The sequence below is a fragment of the Anas platyrhynchos genome, chromosome 2 (assembly GCF_047663525.1).
Source record: "Anas platyrhynchos isolate ZD024472 breed Pekin duck chromosome 2, IASCAAS_PekinDuck_T2T, whole genome shotgun sequence".
In the NCBI taxonomy this organism is placed as follows: Eukaryota; Metazoa; Chordata; class Aves; order Anseriformes; family Anatidae; genus Anas; species Anas platyrhynchos.
This window is the reverse complement of record NC_092588.1, coordinates 130,975,118-130,996,913: the sequence shown is the minus strand read 5'-3', so window position 1 is coordinate 130,996,913 and position 21,796 is coordinate 130,975,118. Positions and strand designations below refer to the sequence as shown.

The 21,796-nt window shown below is 34.7% G+C and overlaps 1 protein-coding gene across 1 annotated transcript in view; it reads right to left on the bottom strand.

The window, feature by feature from the left end:
* Positions 1 to 21,796, bottom strand: part of THSD7A (thrombospondin type 1 domain containing 7A) — a 281,624-nt gene that overhangs the window by 227,354 nt on the left and 32,474 nt on the right. The window contains exon 2 of the mRNA XM_038174823.2: positions 14,917 to 15,029. The gene's annotated coding sequence lies outside the window, so the exon portion shown is untranslated. The remainder of the gene's footprint in view (positions 1 to 14,916; positions 15,030 to 21,796) is intronic.

Sequence of the window (21,796 nt, the reverse complement as noted above, 5' to 3'; positions counted from 1 at the left end):
CATTCTTGAATGCTGGTAGCTTATGAAGATAAATAAAGGCTCAAACCTGTGGAAAATTACTGCTGGCCTGTCCTTCACAGTGTAGCTGCCTTACTTCAAAAAATTTCCCTGAGTTTTTCAGTTAAAAGTTTTGAGTTAAATCCTTGCAAGAAATATTCTCTACCTCCAATGGGCCTTCATCACGATTTTGTTAATTCATTTACAATTCCAGCTATTTGCAAAAGCTTTATTATTTTATGCATATTTAACAACTTTGTATGAGTATGCATTTTGCTTAAAATCACAACTTTCAGATCACAATTCAGGAGGAAAAGCAGCACAGCAAGAATCTGAACACACAGGACGCTGAAAGAATGCATGCAATGACTTCTGGGACACGTGGCAATGTCTGAGGGTGACAGGGCATATGATACCACCAGACAGTGCATTTTGGTGACACCTGATGCTGGCACTGAACCAGGAGCAGATCTCAACAGCAAGACAGAATATTCCCAGTGGTGAAAGAAAGCAGCTGCAGGCATTTCCCTCAGCCAGGCCAAACATCCCCTGTCTCAGCTGGGTGCATGAAACACTTGGCAGGTCTGGTTGCACAATCATACGTGTTGTCCCTTTCAAACTTCCTGATGCAGATAGGCTTAAACTTCATGCCAAAGTACATGACATGACACATTACTTTTAATGGCACGATGACAATTCATTTGTAGTGGGAGATTAAATGCATTTAATGGTGCAATAATTCAGCATGCAAATCTAGTCTCAAATCATGGCCTGTGCATATAAGTGCACTGACAGTATTTACAGCAAGCCAAGTCTCAGACACCCAGCATTCCTGCAAGTTACGGAATAAGCATTTGGATTTTCAAATTCCAACACAAACTGTACAAAACTGGGACCGAAATAATTAGGAAACCACATTATACTACTTAATTTTTATATATATATATACATATGATATAAAATATATGTAATATATATATATATATATATACATATACATATATATATATATGTGTGTGTGTGTGTGTATATACATATATATATACATATATATATATATATATATATATATATATATATATATATATATATATATATATGTTTCCCTCCTGATGACTTCTGAATACAAACATGAACTGATTCCATAACTGGAGTGTTATCACAGCTAGTTGATTTTGGAAACAGAATTTCCACGGACTTTCAATGGATCTGGTAACACTAAAACAAAAACATACCACGAACACTGGAAAAGTTTCCTTTACTCTCTGACACAACACCAAAAACATATCTAAAATCTTAAAACAATTATTATATCTCATATGATAAAGTAGTTCAGTGTGTTAAAATGCCTTCTTTAAGGATAGCAGAGGTAAATCAACTGATCCAATGACTGCCCAATCACTTGGGGTTTACATTCTTTTATTCCAACTGTTCAGCAAAAGAGTAGGTAAGAACATTATCCTTGAATTCTACAATCCTTTGTTTTGCTGCCTGGCATGGAAGCTTGGGAGTTACTGGTGCCAGGAAGATATTAAAAAGGACTTTTCATGGGTGGAATCATCATGCATCAAGACACTCACTACCCTAACCAGTCACTCAATGTTGTGTCTTGTACTTTTAATGAATAAATTAAACTAGCTGTTAGCTGCTTTAATTGTATATTTTGAACTGCACCTAAAACTACCTACTTGCTCCACAAAATTAGAAACAACACAAGCACTTCAACACTTTGATATGACTAATGAAGAAAAAAATCATTACAATACTAAGTGAAAACACCATTGGAAGACTTTCCTTCATTTGTTTGTTTGTTTGTTGATTTATCTTAAATTCAGACTGTTTGTCAAATAATTTTTTAAAAGAGATAGAGAACCCTACAGTCCATTTGATGAAAAAAAAAAAAAAACACACTTCTGGCCAGAACCCCATTTCCTATTTTCAGTAAGTCACTTAAGATCTATTATTACAATGTAGATTTTTTTTAGAATGTATCACACACATGGCATTAACACTACAAACCATACAAAAGATCTCAATACTTTAATTTTTTAAAAGGATAAACTCAACAAATGTCAATGTCCGAACTATTCTAAAAGTTAAAAGACAAACAGAAATGCTTTTTTTTTTTTTTTTTTTTTTCCCCAGAAGTTAGTAGTTTATCAAGGAAATTTCAAGTGTAAAAAGAAAGTCTCAGTTATGCTGGGTATGTTGGCAACGATTTAAAAATATACACTTTATAAAAATATTTGGTTTCTAAAAATATTTATTCATACTTCCTGTAAAATTATTTTTCTAAAGTCCATAAATAAGTCTCAATATTTGTGCAGAAAGGTATGTGAACAAATACAGAAAGCAAACTTGAGTAAAGCATTGAGCTTTCTTGATTGGAGATCATTCAGGAAAATGGAACAGAATCATTAATCAGTACTTTTCTCCTCTAGCTCCAAAATACCAGCTAAGGGTTAGTGCTATTTATGATAGCTGGGGGTCACTACCCAAGCCTGCATTTATTATATGCAGGATAGGCTACAGCTGGAGAAAACTACTTGGCTTTTGTTAGAAAGAAATCTTTCATGCACGTATCTGTTCAATCGTATCTGCACAGAACATTCTGAAACAAAAGGAAAAGTTTCACAAGCCAGACTGACCTGCAATTTGAGAGTTCAAAGATAAACAGCACTTTTCAGCATAAATCAGTCAACTATACAATGCATATGAATTTTTTCCTCCATTAATGAAATGCTTGATCTTTCATGTTACTATGCTGGGAAGAATGGATATAATTTTCTCGCAACTATTTCAGAAAGTACATTCATTTTGATGGAAATGTGCAATATTTTACTGCCTGCAGGGGTTCTATGGTACATATCTTGAATAGGATTCATCATTCCCCATTGTTGGTATCTACATTTCCAGTATACTTCATTATAGTTAATAAAGATCTTGTCAATAAGATGGATACAATTTATCTTGCCTGGAAGAATGTAAAACCTGTCAGAAGAATCCAGTCCTAACATATCAAAACATTCTTTGTCTATAGAAGAGAGAACCAACTCAGCTACAGATACCTACATCAGATTAAGCCCATATTCTCTGGCTTTCAGATTTGGAGTGTTATTTCCCTTCCTTCTAAAAAAATAAATAAATAAAAATGAAATTTATTTATATGGTAATTAAGGTTCTTTAACACTTCAATTCAAAAACCACTCTACTTCCAGTTCTTAATGTTTCTCATAAGCTTCCTTTTCAGCCAGTCATCTGTCTGGACTGGGAAATGTTTACAAACCTTTGATCATAAACATGCAAGTTTCCAGTATCTTGAACCTTTTCTATGCTTACAGTTTGAAATACAAATATAGACAGCTTGGTAGGCCAAGAACAGAAGAGACTGTACAACCTGTTAAGAGAAACATAACTCTACCAAAACAGCTTGTTTGCTATCCATCCTTCTATCCATGGTAGCACAGCTACCTTCAAATATTAGTTAGAACAAATAAAATGAAAATGGGTCCAGGCTCTACTATTCCCTCTCCATGCTTCCATGATCCAGCAGCCCTGTAAATGTGGGTGCCTGTCGTGGTTTCGCTCGAGTGGGCAGCCGAGCTCCACCACAGCCGCTCTCTCACTCCCCCTCCTCAAAGAGGAATGGGGAGAAAATATGTGAAAGGGGCTCAAGGATTGAGATAAGGACGAGAAAATCACGCAATAATTAGTGTAACGGGCAAACCAGACTCAGCATAAGAAGACAGATAGTAAGATTTATTGCTCATTACTAACAAGCTAGAGAAGTGAGAAACAAAGGAAAGAAACCAAAAGCACCTCCCCCCCATCCACCCTCTTCTACCTCCTCCCCCCGAGCGGTGCAGGGGAACGGGGGAATGGGGGTTATGGTCAGTCTACAGCACTTCTTCTCTGCCGCTCCTTCTTGGTCACTCTCGTCCCCTGTGCTGTGGGGTCCCACCCACGGGATGCAGTCCTTGACGAACTGATCCGGCGTGGGCTTCCCACAGGCAGCAGCTCTTCCAGAACTGCTCCAGATATGGGTCCATACCACGGGGTCCATCCCTCAGGAGAAAACTGCTCCAACCTGGCTCCCCTACGGGCAGCAGCTCCTGCCAGATCACCTGCTCCTGCGTGGTCTCCTCTCCACAGGCTACAGGTCCGGCCCGGAATCTGCTCCGGCAGGGGTCTTCCACAGGCGGCAGCCTCCGTCGGTGCAGGGCCACCTGCTCCACCGTGGTCTCCTCCACGGGCTGCAGCGTGAAACCCTGCTCCACCGTGGTACTCCGTGGGCTGCAGGGGGACATCCTGCTTCACCATGGTCCTCACCACAGGCCGCAGGGGACTTCTGCTCCGGCGCCTGGAGCACCTCTCCCCCTCCTTCTACAGTGACCTTGGCACCTGCAAGGCTGTTTCTCACTCCCTTGACTCTCCCGGCTGCTGTGTGGCGCAGCGTTTTTTTCCCTGTCTTAAATATGCTCTCACAGAGGCGCAAAACAACATCGCTTATTGGCTCAGATCTGGAAAACAACGGGGCCCTTCCCAAACATGGGGCGGCTTCTAGATCTTTCTCACAGAAACCACCCCTATGGCCCCCTGCTACCAAAACCTTGCCACGTAAACCCACTACAGTGCCACGACCAAACAAACATGCTCTGAAGCCAGGCTGAAATGCAGATTCAAGAACTGGGAGCTTGGCTACATATATGTATGCATGCATCCATCAAGGCAGCAATTTTAACTATTTTAACTGAAGTCTCTACTGCTATACCTTAGGTTCTATCTGATAGCCTAAGTGCATAACTGCAAGATATTTGTCAGTGATGGACCACTCATGGCAATCAAATCTGATTTATAACTTTTATGAAAAAAAAATATATCACTGTATCAAAAGACAATAGTAGTATTTAAATAAAAATTGAACACCCCAAATCTACAAAATGACAGAATTGGAACTTCAGCGTTGCTTACTTTTTTCTCTACACAGCATCTGAATCATAGAATCATAAAATCATTAAGTTTGGAAGAGACCAAGATCATCTGGTCCAGCCATCACCCTACTACTAATATCAACCACTAAAACATGTCCCTATCTCTGACTACATGCAAGATATCAGTCCCCCGGATTTTCACAGGTTACTAGGGTTCAGAGTTCCAGAAGGGTTTGCTGGGTTATTTCAAAACCTTAAAACTCACTGAAGAAGTATTTCCAAATCATTAAATATAATCCATTCTCTAGTGTGCACCTTGCAGAAATACATGTACTTTAACAGAACATTTTTTGCACACAATATTTATTTTATCTTCTGAAGTGATTTACGCATCTTACACCCTATAATAATATGATTGTTGTTGATGAAATATACAGATTTTTTGGAAAGTTTCCTCAAGCATTGTTCATATGACCTTTTCTACACCTTGTGCTCTTCTGCACCCTTTTAAACTCTCAACATCAATCACCATGCATCGTTCCAGTATTGATTTCACAGATTAAAGAACACAGCTCTCAACATTTCTACTAAAAGCTGACTTCTAGTCTTTCCTGCACTATTTCACAGCCAGAGACTGAACTAATCTTGATCAGACTGAGAGCTCATTTGTCTGCTCTGATTCCCTAAGTCTGCTTTAGAGTCAGTGCTTTCACCAGTCAAGAATATAGGATCTTTCTGAAAACATAGTCTGCACTTCTTGTTCCTAGATTCATCATTTTGACTTTGGTTAGATCAAGTCATACACTGTCTACATAAAATCCATATTTTCAGCCAGTGCAGATTATTCCTGGGGCTACTCTGTTCTGCCACTCTAAAAAAAAAGTGTTATCAACTGCAAATTTCATGGGCATTGATTTTGAAGCTTAGCCGCGTGTGTTTTGAAATTTAGCAGCATTGAAACAATCCTGCTTTAGCAAACACAGATATTTTTGTGTTTCAAGAGAAACTCCACAATACAGTAACATTCCCAGGTATTTCTTTTTGACATGTGACCAATAATAGTTTTTTTGATCCATTTAATGGATTTTTCTTCACACATGCTAATGTGGAGGGCTAAACTTAGAATTTCACAGGGGACTTCATCAAGTGTCTGATCAAAGCCTTACTCATCTTTATCACTTCTTTGTGAATCACTACTAATAGAACTGAAATATCTTTCAGTCTTCTATGAGAGCAGTTTTTTATACATCAGCAATTATATTTTTTGTAACAAATTTTCAAAACAAGTTTGGTTCCAGCCATGAAGAACCACTGAGCCAAATTCCAGAAGAGAAACGCAGAGGAAAATAAGTTAACCTATCAAAATTGTCAGATGGGGACAGTGAACTGCATCACTTAAGATTCATTTAACATGTTAACTAGTAATTAGTTTGTAAAGGAGGAACCACTTTGATAAATAAGGTTGGGCAAGCAAAAAATACTTCCAAACTAAAAGCTCTGTGCAAGATATACAGAAATATCTGAGACACTATAAGGAATTTATTGACAGAAGAAGAATAAGAAAAGAAAAGAAAAGAAAAGAAAAGAAAAGAAAAGAAAAGAAAAGAAAAGAAAAGAAAAGAAAAGAAAAGAAAAGAAAAGAAAAGAAAAGAAAAGAAAAGAAAAGAAAAGAAAAGAAAAGAAAAGAAAAGAAAAGAAAGAAAACTATGTTGTTGTATTTTTTTTTTATCATGAATGTGAATGAAGAGCAAAAGAAAAAAATAAAATAAAATTTTGCATTAGGTAGGTAAGTAATGCACCTGAAAAGTAACAGAGTGAGAAATGCATCAATATTATAAAAAAAATAAGCAAGCAATAACAAGTAAGCAAACAACAACTATCAGTCATTTGAACCCTCCCAGCAGTCTCCAGTCAGTCTCCAAATGAAAAAGAAAACCCACACCCTATTTTTCCAAAATTCCTACTTTTCCTATGGAATGACAAAATAAAATGACTGAGGGTTCCATAAAAATGAAAAGATGGCTTTTGGAATGTTTCTTTAATATGTTTAGAATGCTTTGCTATTTAAAAAAAAAAAAAAAAAAAAGCCTTATACATATAGTTTATGGGAGAAATGCTCAATATAATTTAATAATTTCCATTGAAAGACCGTATTGATCATTATTCTCTCATTTTTAACTAATTTAATCTATTTATTCCACAATCAAAAACATTACTTGGTGTGATTCTTTGGGTGATGATTTTGGGGTTATTTTACCTGGATATTATATTTGTGGAGTGGTGAACTAAAAAACATTAGCTCTGGAAAAGGAAAAAATTAAAATAAACAACTGACAAATTCACTAAAAAAGGACTATACTGATATTCTTTCACGCTAGAACAGCATGAAGTTTATCAAGTAGAGAGTGTCTAGCACCAGAGACACCTCTTGACCTACTCAAAGTAAGAAAAGACTTCTCAGAAATATAATAAAGGTTTAAAAATCACAAGTCACACAATTCCCAGCAGAGAGAGTAATTGGAGAGCACTGATCAAAGATTTCTTTACACCAATCATGTGTTACCCTGTCTGTCAGATTAATTAGGCAGGTGCCATCCTGCCAGCATAAGCATTGCTACAACAGCCAAGCATAGACATTCCTGGCGATTGCTGCTCTCACTACAAAGTGCACCTGGAGCAGCTGCCTCCGTGTTCCCAACACTGCATCCAAAAGGGCACGTGATGGCAAGGAGGGGAAATAAATTGTTAGAATTTAAAGGATTGGAAAATAAAAACTTAAAATAAAGTAATAATAATTAAAAAAGAAAGAAAGATGCACAAAAAAAAAAAAAAAGAGGATTGAGAATTCGGAAGAGGAAAAAGACTGTGCATACCAACATTGGTAGTTCAGGAGTGCAACTGCCAAATCCAACCTGAAATGATGTGGTAAGATAAAGTGTCATATACCCTCAGGGCACACCTTTCAAAACTTTCAGCACCATAATCTACTAAAATAAGATTACATATTGTACAGAATTTTAAACATAGTTTAAACACTATCTCCAAACTTTTATTTAATTCACTTGAAATACACATGAAATTGTGCTGTCATACACATTTCTCTCAATAGCAAAACCCACTTATGCTTCATTCTTTAAAATTAGGAAATCACCTTTCAAATATATATGGAATTTTTTATCAGCATTTATAGCCTTATCACTATAGTGATTACACTTGAATTTTGTACTTTGTTATGAAATGAAAACAATTCTAGCAAGCAGCCCAAATTTTACCTTTGGAAAATTCTGAGAAGCTGTCCTAGATTATTGCACATTAGTTTTAAAAAGGAATAATAATGTCCAGTTTCAAAAGCTTGCAGATCTGGAAAGTAAAATCTTTAATTAACTAGTCTCAGATTTCTGGGCATATTAAACATGCAGTTTTGGGTTCTCTCCCTAAACAATACAATGTACTATGTCCTTTGCTCTGCCCTCAGCTACATTCAGATATACTCTGTACAAAGCTGTACAGAGCTGTACATAATCTGAAGACAAAGCAACTTTTCTGAAAGCTGCATCTGTATAATGGTCTTCCTGATAATGCAGCTGCCAGACAGCATTTCAGTACATTGTTTTTTAAATATATAGGGAAGATGGTTTAATAATGGGGAAAAAATATTAAATTCTCTTACATGTGTAAAACGAGCAGAAAGAATCAATAATATGTAGAATTAAGGAAGGGCCATTCTTTCCCCATTGTTTTAGAAAAGAACAATTTGAGAAGTGATATGTGATATATTTCCATCCTTAGGAGACAATTGCACAGTTTTGGAATGGGTTGAATATGATTTACATTTAGCAAGTATTCATTACATAACTTTTCTTCACTGTCTTTAATTACCCTATTAAGCACATTGGTATTTGCATTTGCACTTATAGCAGCTGCACTAGAGCTGCAGGGCAAAAATATATAAAACCAGGAAGAAAAATTAATAAAACATTGTCTTTTCCATTTAATAAGTTCACTTTCTTTTTAATGGAAACATTTGTATTAGTAGATATTATTTCAGCATTGTAAGGTAATAAATCACTTAAACCGTGTATTATTAAAGCTGACTGAACTGCCAGGAAGAAGTATCATCACTCACTAATGGCATAACTTGCCTTTAAGCTTTTCTCATTTTACTTTATTTCTGAGGAGTCACTTCATAATGGAAAATATTATTCAAAACATAGAAAGTGCTGCAAATATAACGAATCAGAAATCATTCTTGATCTAAACTTTTGACTTAGGAAAGAAGTTATGAATTTATTTTACCATGTTTTACATTAACTAATCCAGTTAAAATAAATATTTCAACTAATTAATTAAAAAGTCTGTAAGAATGTAACAAATTCTTAGAAACAATTCCTGAATTGTTTTATTTTTCAGCAGCCTGGATACTTTACAATATATCCATCATAAAACAGGAAAAATAGTTCAGCCACCTATTATGTCAGCATGAGACCATGCTCTTTAAATAGCATGCATACAATAAAGAGTAAGATAGAGAGTAATGAGAAGCACCAATTTATTCACCATTAGCCATCATCACTGAAAAGGCAATTCCAAATTGCTGGTTGCTGCACCACTAGCACCAGCTGTGTGGAAGCTCCTGTCCCTGTGGAGCAGGCTGTCATGTATTAGAAAACTGAAATCTTAAATATACAGATGAAGGAAGCAAAAGGAGAATAATTTTGATTTTCCTTGTTCCCAAAGTCCTGTTTTTATAACAGCAATAACAATGTCCTATTTATGTAAATAAATAAATAAATTATCTGGGAATATCTTGTTATAATTCTTTCCGGTATCTGACAGTAACAACACTATTCCAGGCTTTCTGTCAGCTTCATTAAGACCCTTCTCCTTTTAGTGAAAATCATTCCCATTGAGATCTTTTTGAACCATCTCTAACAGTGGAGCTAAGCTAAGGCAATTATTAAAAAACAGAAAAATCACTCTTAGAAGCATCAGAAGGATATTGCAGCTTGGATTAATGGGCTGTAAAGGTTTTGGTGCCAAATTTCAGGTATTAGCTATCATCTTACAGGATTTATCCTAAAAGTTCCCCTCCTACTCCAAGTAGGCCATGTATACAGGGGAAGTTCTTACATGTTTAAAGAGTGGCATGTGATTAGCACATATATCACAATATCTGTACACATTTAATAATACTTTGAGTTTTCTGTGTGACCTTTTTATGTCACCACACTAAATGCCTAAGAAACATCTTTTGAAGCTTTTGGAACAGCTTCCTAAAACAGTTTTTACTACCATCCCCCTTTTTCCGAGCTGTTTAATTGCATTGCTTGTGAAGGATTTTGAGGACGGAGGAAATGTGACTCAGCTCAGTGTGTTCCCTTCCTCCAAGAAAATATACACAGAGTAAAGATTCAGTGGAGCTCCATAACACAGACATGTCACACCAATAAAAAGAAAATGAAATTATCACACAGCTTTTTTAAGTTTTAATCTGACTTGTCATCTTATTTCAATAACTGAATTAGCAATACCAAAGTGTTTGGACACAACTGTCTATTCCTTCCAGCTGTTGGAGAAATATTTTTTCCTTTCTTTCTGAAATATTAAATATTTCTTTCCTATAAACAGACATGTGCCAGTGGTTAAATAGGGAACATTTTACAAGAAGAACTAAAATTTGTCACCAACACAATGGGAAAATATTGACATTTTTACAAGCACAACCATACCACAATTTAATTTCAGGTTGTAGAGTTCTTGAAGGCCAGCAGCTGCCACCCCGAGAAGCTCAGAAACCCAACACTTACTGCCAATCCCAGTTTCCTAATACTTATTCAGACTGGCAAGAAACATTCCTCCTACATCTCTTTCAAATATCTGACAGCTTGGCCATCCATTAAATGCATCTCATCAAGATGTCACTGTATCACTATATATTTCTTCCTCACAGCTAGTGAAAAATAATACGATGTGTAGATAGCTGAGGGGGCTCCCGGTTCCCATGGTGCTGGCTCGCAGGTCCAGAAGCCTGAAAGGCAGGTGTAAAGTGGTAGTAAAAACCAGCAGGGTGAAGGCACAGGACCGATGGGAGAAGGCCAGTAACAGATTACACTGATTAACGGATACTCTTCTTCACTGAGAACATGGAGAGCAGTGTTAGCTGCTTGGCAGGTAACAAATAGAGATACTACTCACTTCAGAGATCTGAAGTTAAAAGTGATGTAGCCAGTTGCCAAAAGTCATGCCATTCTGAGCAAGAGCAACACCAAGTGCCATAGGCTCACAGGGAATAAATTAGACAAACTGGGAAAAAGCAAAATAAAGTAATTTAACAACAAATCCCCCAAATCCTATTTCCTCTTCTCTCCTTTCTGAGAACTCCTACAAACTTTCTGAGAAACTCCTACAAACAAAGTAAAACCAACCCAGCTAGTTATGGCAGCTGTGTAGGTATAATTCTGTAATGCCATCTTCCTGAACTGAAAACTGGAGCCAAAACCACTGCAGTGGCTACACACATATAAACACACATGTACATAACAGGACATATAATTAAATGCAATTAAAGATGACAAAAGACAGACCAGACCACTCCTCTAGAAAACCTCTCCTGCCCAAAGATGGGAGAAGGTAGAGGAGGTGGTAGGGGTTAATTACCAACCAGAACCCAAATGCTGTATTTTTGACAATTCAGAATGTAAATCTGTTTAAGTAAGTGACAAAATTTTAACTAAGCACTGACACATTCTGTATTAACAGAAATATCCAGCTATTATGTCAGTCATTTTTAAACTTTTGTATGGGTGGTCTGAAAAAATATATATTTTTCTTTATTTTTTATTACACCACTACCCAGAGGATAAAAACTACAACAAAAATTCAGTGACAAAGACCAAATATTTAATATAAAGACCAAATATTTAATATAACCACATGAACAGTTTCATAAATGTGGTACTGTTCACACTCAATTCAAGACATTGCGCTCTGCAACACAAGGGAAAAAAATGAATCTTATATTACAGGAAAACTGTATGTGCTACAATCACTGTAAAACAGGTCCAGTTTATTTTATCAAAACAAGGTCTCCTCCAGTAAACACTGCTTCATCTTTTCAGGGATAAGACTGTCGTTCAGTTTGGAAGTGGTACAAGATACCCATGGCACCCTACACCAGCCATGGTGCTCTCTCACTGCACTGTCTTCACTCTGAGATATTAGTAGAAGACAGAGAGTCAGTAAATAATCCAGAACTTCATCTTGTTAGCCAAAACTGGTTTCCATTCTGAGATTTTTTAAACTTGCATTTACATTTGCCAAATGTTCGGATGATGTTTTCAAGTTCCATACGTCCATCAAGCTGACATATAAATATGAAGCTTTAGATAAAACAGTTCAGCCAACTATTGTGAAGAAAAATTCATGGCTTCTGTAATTTGACACACACACTGAATGCTCAAATTTGTAACCTTACAGTCATTTTATACCTATATCCAATAAATTTACCTAGCATGTGTAAATTTTAATAAGATAAAGCAAAATGAGTAGTTGGAGAACTTAGGAGGAAATATTTTCTAACAGCAACAGAAACCAAACAAAAAATTCTCATATTTATTCATATCGTAAAATGTTGGCTTTATACTTCATATTCTGTTACACTACATGAGACTGCATAAAATAACAACACTTATAATTGAACATAGTTCTTTCAACACATTTAACATTTTATTTTCTCTATTAGTATGGAATAATCAAAATGCTTTTAAACATTTATTACTTCAGTCAGGTTAAGCATCTATTGGGTTTAGAAGTTTAGAAGTTCATTTTATACTCTCCTGTTTTACTGTGAGGAAGTTAAACCTTTTTAAATATTTATTTTTTACTACTCAACAGGTCAAAATATATTATTGCTCTTAGCATTAAAGATTTCTGGAATAAAGGGGAGAAACAGCCATAACTCTTTTGCTTAAATCACTAATGACTTTCATTAAGGAAAATTTATTAGAATACTTGTTAGAATGCATAATGCAGCATTCGGTATTTCAAAATGTAAACACTCACATGAGCTTGATCTCAGAGAATAATGTTTCTGTTAAAAAAGCTAAAATTTTAATATAAAATTTAAATATATGTGCTCCATTGTACTACTATATTGAAATGAAATGGAAAAGCAGAAGTAGATGCAGCCTTCTGTCCTTTACCAGTCCATGGCTGAATTAGGAAGTCTCATCACAGATGGTAAAGAATATGAAATACAGGGAAGGTCCTCTGGGTTTGCTGTTCACCTGTCTCTTTTCAGCACCACCAAACTCTCATTTCCTCAATTAATACCTGCCAGAATCTGTAAACTGACATCCCTCTACATTATTTAGTTCGACCTTGCTATCATGAAAAAGAACGTGTAATTATGATAATGAACCAATTATTTTTATACAATATAGCAATCAAAAAGACTACTACTCCCTCCCTTTTCTCATGATACTTGAACATTCTGGTTTCATTTCATCTTCCATTGCTAACATACCATCATTATCATAAACATTTTATTTGGAGTTTTTATTGCTTATTTCCAAAATAAAAAATAATAATGGAAAAAAAAAAAAGGGTTTTAGAATATTCATAGCAGTATGGAGAAAGTTTGATTTATGTAGGAAAATAAAAAAGTATCTTAGTGCTTGGAATAATTTACAGGTTTTACTGGTATAAATTTTGAATGACAACACATCTGTCTGTTAGGACAACCAACTGTCAATAATGCAACAACTACACTATCATATGCATTGCAGATTTTTTACACTTGTATAATAACAGTTTTAAAGATGCTTGATAGGATTTTTTTTAGTAGTTTTCAGAAAATTCTGCCATATCTGTCTTCCATGAGACTTTTTTTGCCATCATTTTTATAATTTTCATAGGATTTTGTCCAATAATTCTTATATGAAACCCAATAAACTTAGAGTAATTTTAACTGCTTATAACCCTCTGATTATGAAAATAAAGTGTCCAAGTTATCATGAGGCTAGATCTGCCATGTATGGTAGAAAACCAAATGAATTAAACTGAGTACATAAAAATGACTTGAACTGGTTTTTGCTTACTGAAATATCAGTCATTAAAAAGTGTTACCTTAGGAAGACTACTGACTCTGTTAAAACACTGGCTCCACAAAAACTCTTGGCTTTGTCCTGAAAGACCATAAAGTGGCAAAAAAAAAAAATCGTGCTATTTTAGAGAAAATAATTTTTCATCTCCTGATTAGAAATGAATCTTTTCAACCTTGGTTGAAAATGATTTATGCTCAAACTACATATACACATACGTTGCTGAAGAAAAGAATCACAGAATCACAGAATTTCTAGGTTGGAAGAGACCTCAAGATCATCGAGTCCAACCTCTGACCTAACACTAACAGTCCTCCACTAAACCTCTAAGTTCAACATCTAAATGTCTTTTAAAGACCTCCAGGGATGGTGACTCTGAAAAAGCAGAACAACATTCTTCTGCTGCCATGATTGCTTTTTTAGTCAAAGGCAATTTCTCTGAGACAGATTCACTTCTGACAAACTGTGCAGACTCACAATCAATTTTTGACTTGAGATAACCTAAGTGCACAACAGCCAGTTAGCTATTATTGTCTAGGGAACAGTCTTATTTACTCAGACATATTTATAACTGGAACAAAAATATAAAACTAAAACTCTCAACATTTAATTTAGACAAACTGCAGTTTACTGTTACCCTCTTCAGAATCCTGTCAACTTTCTTAGTCTACCTGTAAGGCTAGACTTACATACCTTATGTAGAATACTGTAACTCTATTCGTAAACTTTGTTAAGAAAAAATAACTGCTACTGATTAAAAAAAAAAAAAAAAAGTTTTAAGTTTTCTGTAGGAAGTATCCAAAACTTGTTACGAGAGAGACCATCTAGTATTCTACATGGAATTCCTCCAGGTCTAAAAATTTGTAAATAAAAGAAGCTAAACATACCTTTCTGCTACAGGATTCATTCTCTGCTGCCGAGGAACTTCACGAATGATATGATTCCACTACAGTCATAAAATCTGGACAGACAACCCCTTTGCAGTGAATTTATAAGAAAGCTGTAAATAAGCAGATAAAAGGTCAAAAGGTAAAAATTAAACAAGTTGCCCATACAAGTTGCTCTGATGATTCACTAAGGAGAGGGATGGTGTGTTGTGATGATCTAAACTACGTACAGCAGGCAGTAAATTCAGTATTAATATTTACAAGAGCAGATGACAATAAGTTTATTTTAATGGCTCTCCCTGCATTTCCAAGCTTACTTTGCCACACATGACCCTGGATGCTAATTTCCCTGAATGGCCCAATGTTAAATTCTGCATAGCTTTATCATGTCTGGAAGGTCATTCCACACATTTTTTGTGCATGTGAAAGACTGATGCCAGGCATCTGTTTTGAACTTTTTTTCCTCCCTTTATTCTATTTATGCCATCTGATCACATTACTTATATCCATCTCAAAGTTCTAATTTAAGAGGACATTTCTCTGAATCATGATTTAGCCTTGCCCATACGTTTCCAGATACATTGAAAGAGACTTCTATTTTCAGTCTGTAGCTATGTTAGCAAATAGAAAAGTTAAACAGTCTGTTACCTGTCAGTGATTACTACACCAAATGATTAAGATTAAATCTTTACAGAGGCTTATTAAAATAAAGAAAAAGTGCAGACAAATAAACAGGGCCAGGCAACCAATTGGTATAAATTTAATATACTAAGTATGGAGCATTGCTACCAAATAATGAACAATGATTCTGCATTCAAACAATGACAAAGTTCCCTTGGCTACCAGAAATATGCCAGCTAAACATAAAAAAAAAAAAAAAACAAAAAAACAAAACAAAAAAAAAAAAAAACCACCACATAACTATAAATACTATCTTTTACTCCATTTACTCATAACTATCTTTTACTCCATTTACTCTATGTTACTGGTGAGATCTAGTTGCGTTTCTTTTGCCAGAGTTTAGGAACACCCTCAGCTTTATTGCTCATGTAACCTCTCTCTTTTTCTCTCTGAACACAGAAGAGCATAACATGTTAACTTAAAAAGAAGGACCATGATGAGGACAACTTTTTCCTTAGTTGCATCCATCTTTGCTCTATTGAGAAAACTCAAACTTTTGCATCCAGCGTTAGGATTATACCTAATCTAATTTGAGATCTTCTATTTTAGTTTGTGCTGTTAAAAAAAAAAAAAATAATGTCAGAAAATTTACATATAGTCAAAACTTTTTGTTATTAGGTTTTAACATCATCTAGATCTTACTACACAAATCATTCCACATATAATATTTAACATTGTCATTTTATTCTGACTTTTGTAAAAGAACTGCAGTAACAAGATGCAATTGGCTTTTCCTTTGCATCCTCATAGTTCTTTTTTTTTTTTCTTCTTTCTTTAAGGTATTGAAGAACCATTTGTTCATCTGGTTCATTATACTTACCCAATGAATGACAATAAAACACACACAGGAGATGTGTGTTTTATCTTAATGAAAATTAACCTCAGAGTAGTCTTACTAATATCTTGATATAAAGGCTACTTAAATATTCTCAATGATTTTTCCACCAAATTGACAATGTCCTCCTCTCACCCACATTATAATAAAATGCCCACAAGCCCTTACCATATAAAACAGTTTTCACTAGAGGATGGGTTGCCTGTTCTTGACATTTCAAAATTAGTGAGTTTACATCTAAGGATTCAGTAACAGTTCACATTATTCAGTAACTGTTTATGGCTTTTTTTTTTTTTTTTAATTTGATAAGTGTGAAATAAATATCAACAATTAAAAATTCAGACTCTCGTTCCCTCCTAAGGTCAAAGCAGAAATGTTTTAGATTTCAGCCATAAGGTCAATAAATTCTATTAAGACTCACATGAGAGCATTATTTAAAGAAAATTATCCCTAACAAAAGCAGAGACTTGCATTCCTGTGACTCATAAATGTAACCCTCATGTCTTATGCAACTCCAATGATTTAATGTACCTGACAGTTGGTGTAGATGTTCTTCCCAACCACTCACCCAATAACTAAGCTTTAAATTTTCAAAAAGAAAATGTAGTTCTGAACCTTCCACTAGTAAATAGTGGTGTCACAAATAGAATTCAGAAGAAACACGTATTCAGTAAAAGGCTGACATTTGGTGTCATTTACAAAAGAATCCGCAACAGATTGTATGAAGCAAACATACAGACACCTGAAATTAATTGCCAAGAACACAAATCCCTCAACTTGCAAACACAAACCTGAATATTAGAATAAGTATCTTAGTTTCCTATTCTAATACTCAGAAGATGATGAGGTAAAAACAATGTTTAACAAATGTACTTTGACTACATATGATTCCCTGTCCAGTGTATTCATTACATTACTTCATTAGATCACAACACTTGTACCAATAATACCAGGAATTATTAATACCAATAATACCATGAAAATACATTTTTACATTCTGTATTTTCTGTGTAGATCCCTTAAATACATGTAGACTTAGATTATAATGTCTAGAATTTTCACCTTCTGTTCAGTAACATACTGGATCAGGTAACATATTTACAGATAGCTAGGCCCTCTTGACAGAAATTATACTTTTCTAACATACATGTGACCAGACATATGCAAACGCATTTTTGACAATATGCTTTTTCCTTCTCCTCTTTTGGGCATAACAGTATTAGAAACATGTTCATTAATAATAATGAATAATGGCATTGGAAGGATTTCTTCAGATTTATTTATATAATCTGTGGCTTCTTGGACCCAAGTAGGCTTTTGTACAAACGTTACTGATACGTTTAAGCATCTTTAAGTGATGCTGAAACAAAAAATAGTCTATTTTTTTAAACCATTACCAAATATTCTTTGTAGAGATATCTGTTCATCTTAGCAGAGAGAAAATGACAGGGAGCAGGGCAGAAGGGTAGGAAGTTATGTGAATGAGTAAAAGGTAATATTAAAGTGAACACCATGTTACAAGACCTGCAAGGTCCTGATACAATGCTAGTGGAAGCAAACTTGAAAGAAATGAGATTTTGTCTGTGCATGTTCTGTGTTCTTTGCACAGTGGGGGGATTCTATTTCTAGCCTTCATACTGATATTATTTCACCCTCGCCACTCCATAAAGAATTTCCATTTCTATCAGTTACAGCACACTGTACCCTTTGCCTACTTGTTTAAAGAAAATGAATAAAGTACTTTCCCATATGAAAATGAGATCTGCTACCCTTTATTATTATTATTATTTGGAACAGGCAGAAGGGCAAACACTGAGGGACACCAGTGTGAAAATTTACTAACATCACCATCCCAATTACTCGAAGGGCCAACATGGATAAATAAAAAAGGCAATCATCTGTCACAGCATTTACTGAGAGCATTTTAATGAAACTTTCCTTTTTCTCTGCCTTTGCTATACTTACACAGAATGAAGATATGAAATATTTCAATACTTTTTCATGTCCTCACATCATTAAATTTCAGATGACTATCTAGTCTGCTTTGTATCCAATTTTGATGCCACTGGCTCCAGGAAAGAGCAAAAACGCTCCTGTGGGACTTTACCTAATGATTCTTTCACATTTTACTGCAGGGATTGACACAAATGGAAAAATAAAAAATAAAAATAAAAATATATTGGAGATCTTCCTCCATAAACTAACACTCATTGCTTTGCGATTTGAACATAATTTGGAATGCATCAAGAATTTTGACCATAATTTATATTTGCCAACTATATGTTAATTAATTCTAATGACATTAAAATAATCTCCTATTTTGTTGCTATCGTACGCCAAAATATATAAAAAAAAATCAATTAATTCCTACTAGATTTTATTTCAAACTACTTATAAAAGGATATTACATGATTAAATTTCATAATAACATTCCATAAGGAGAAAGATCAAAACAAGCTCTTCTATACACCATGAAAAAAAGTCACTTGAACTCCCTACAAAATTATTTTTCAAATATAAAATATTTTGTTCTCGATAATAGCTAAAAAAAAATTATTTTAAAATGTGTAATAGTAAAAATATTAAATGGGACACCATAATTTATATTTGGATCTCATTTCGTTGTAGATTCAAGTGATTGAACAGATTAACATGACCCACAACTATTTTTACGTTACTTGATGTTTTTAACATCTAACTAAAGAGATAATGAAGGGTTAAATGTTGACATGTGGCTAAACTGAGCATTAATTAGCAAAGTACATGCATACACACAGATACAGCTTAATGAAGCATTCTCCTAACAATACTGTGACCATAACAAGAGCTATTTCTCTTTATTATCATAGACCTACTGTTAGACTGCTGCAAATTTTAACCTCAAACATATTACAATTGCGGCCATTTCATGGAAGTCCTGGTAGTCACTGCTGTTCAATTCATGTTTGGTCCTGATAGCACTTTAAAACCAAAACAAGTTGCTGCATATCACCCTTAAGATGAGCATGTACTTCAATGAGCCCTTGATATCAAGCACACAAAAAATAGAAATAAAATAAATTAAAATAAATTCATTGTCACTTTTCTTGTTTTTTGATTGACATGTGTGTACAGGGTTTAATGGTTTTTCTGTGCAGAATTGAAAGTATAAAACCTATGTAAACCTGGAAAACATATGCTCATTAAGTGGTAAACTAAAATATTCCAACCCATTATACCCTGGAAACAGAGTAGGCTTTTTAAACAATGTACAAGGATTTAACTACAGAATTCATTAAAATTAATTCAAGTCATACAGCTAAAATTTACTGCCATTGAAAAAATTATCTTTAAAACAAATCCAATAAAATTTAAGTACAAGCTGTGGTGCCTGAATATTTTAAATATTCGCTGGACATAAAAATTGTTGTGAAGCTACAGCATAAAGCTGAAGGACAAACACAGAGCTCTACAATGTGTGTGTCCAGTAATCACGGCAATACATTATAATGTAAGTTATAAATGTCTAATTACTGGTGTTCTTTTATTTCATTTATTTTGACCACTTAAACTGTCTCTAAAGTGCCTATCTACATTTGCATTTTAATGAATAATAATTGATATTTATTCAGCACATTCTATTTGCATCGCAGAGTTTCATTTAGAGATTAATATTTCTTATTACCTAAAACAAACTATTCATAGATATTCAAGATCTGGGAATTACTAGTGAGTGAGCAAGACACTGTGGGTAGCATTATAATTTGGCCAAGCTGTTGGCTTCAGTTTTAGCTGTCGTGTTGCAGTTACTGTCAGTGGGACACCTGGTCTTTAGGAAGTTATATTGCAGTTCCAGGAAGATGAAAAATTAAAAACACAGCTCACTGAGATGCCTAAAGGAATCAACTTATGCCATTCTTGCTTGAATTAAGGTCTGTAAATCACCCAGGAGAAATGAATGGTAATCACTGTTTTCCCACAATAATACTTATCAGAAAGAAAACATTGATCAAAAATGAAAAATATAATTTTACCAAATACCATAAGGCTCATGCAAGTTTGTGAATCAGACTGTCAGGTATATATCATTCATAATTGTGCAAATCCAATGAAGATCAGCAAAAAGATGTAGCATTAATTCCAGATAGTGCTTCCACCTGGGTTAGTTTATTTGATTTCTGGTTTAGACAGTTATAATTCAGTAGGCATTCCAGTGATTTCCTGTGTTTGTCTGGCTCTTTTTTTAGGGTAAAATTAATAAAAAGCAAACTTTACTGCCACAGTAAATATCATTACAAAGTTTGCAGCTGTGAATATTCACAATATAGAGAAACAAATTCACACAAATGCAGAATTGACGTATGGATTTCATATTCATGTCTGGTTCTCTGGCAGATCAGGTTTAAATGTCAGGCTTCTGTGAAGAGACATCCTTTTCTCTAAACACAAACACACTGAAATTAGTCTTCTCATCCATGTGTTTTTCTCAGGAAATTCATATTCCAGCATTTTAGAAAGTACAATTATTAGTACTTTTCCAGAGTCAAAGTATTTTTTGTTCTTTGCTCATATACTTCACTATTTCCTAGGATAATGTCAAACCTAATCTAAAATAAGCATTTTTGCAATGGGTCACCCTAAATCTAAAAGCTGTCCAGTGAAGGCTGCACACCAAACTGAATCTATCTTCAGATTAATCTTTTCTCATACACATAATCTAAAAACAGACATTATGTGGTAGATGCTTCAACTAGTCTCCTAGGCAATACAGCTTAAGGATGAAGTAAATCAATCTCCAAGTAGACATCCAAAATAAATAAAACACACCCTGAAGTGTTTTTTTGTCCTCTCTGGCTGTAACTGGAGTTTACAGTGTCTAACTCAACCATGCACACCTACATGTACACCATAGACAATGAAAACATCTCTCTCCTTATGAAAGATAGTAACAAACATTGTAAACCTTGATAGAAGTAACACAATATTTAAAAACACATGTTGTGAAGACATTCTGCCTTAAGAAGGTTGCAGGCAGAGGAAAGTACCCTAAAGGCTAGAGCCAAAAATGTAATCAAATCAAGATAAGACACTACAAATATTTTTAAGAAACTTGGGAAAGATGAGGAAGGATATTACTATATGATATCCAACAGTATAATCTCTGGGAACAAGGATTATCCAAAAAAGAAAGCTAGGATCAAGCCATGTAATACCTAGTAAGAGAAAATAATGTTCTCAAACAGCTTGCTCTAGATATTTCCTTTAGAGATACGAACAGAAAAATTGCAGTGCTCAGAAGATTGCAGGTCAGATTGAACAAACTCAAAAGCTAGATAAGATATTGGAGCTGATAAGGAGATCCAATACTGTTAAGTATACTATTAA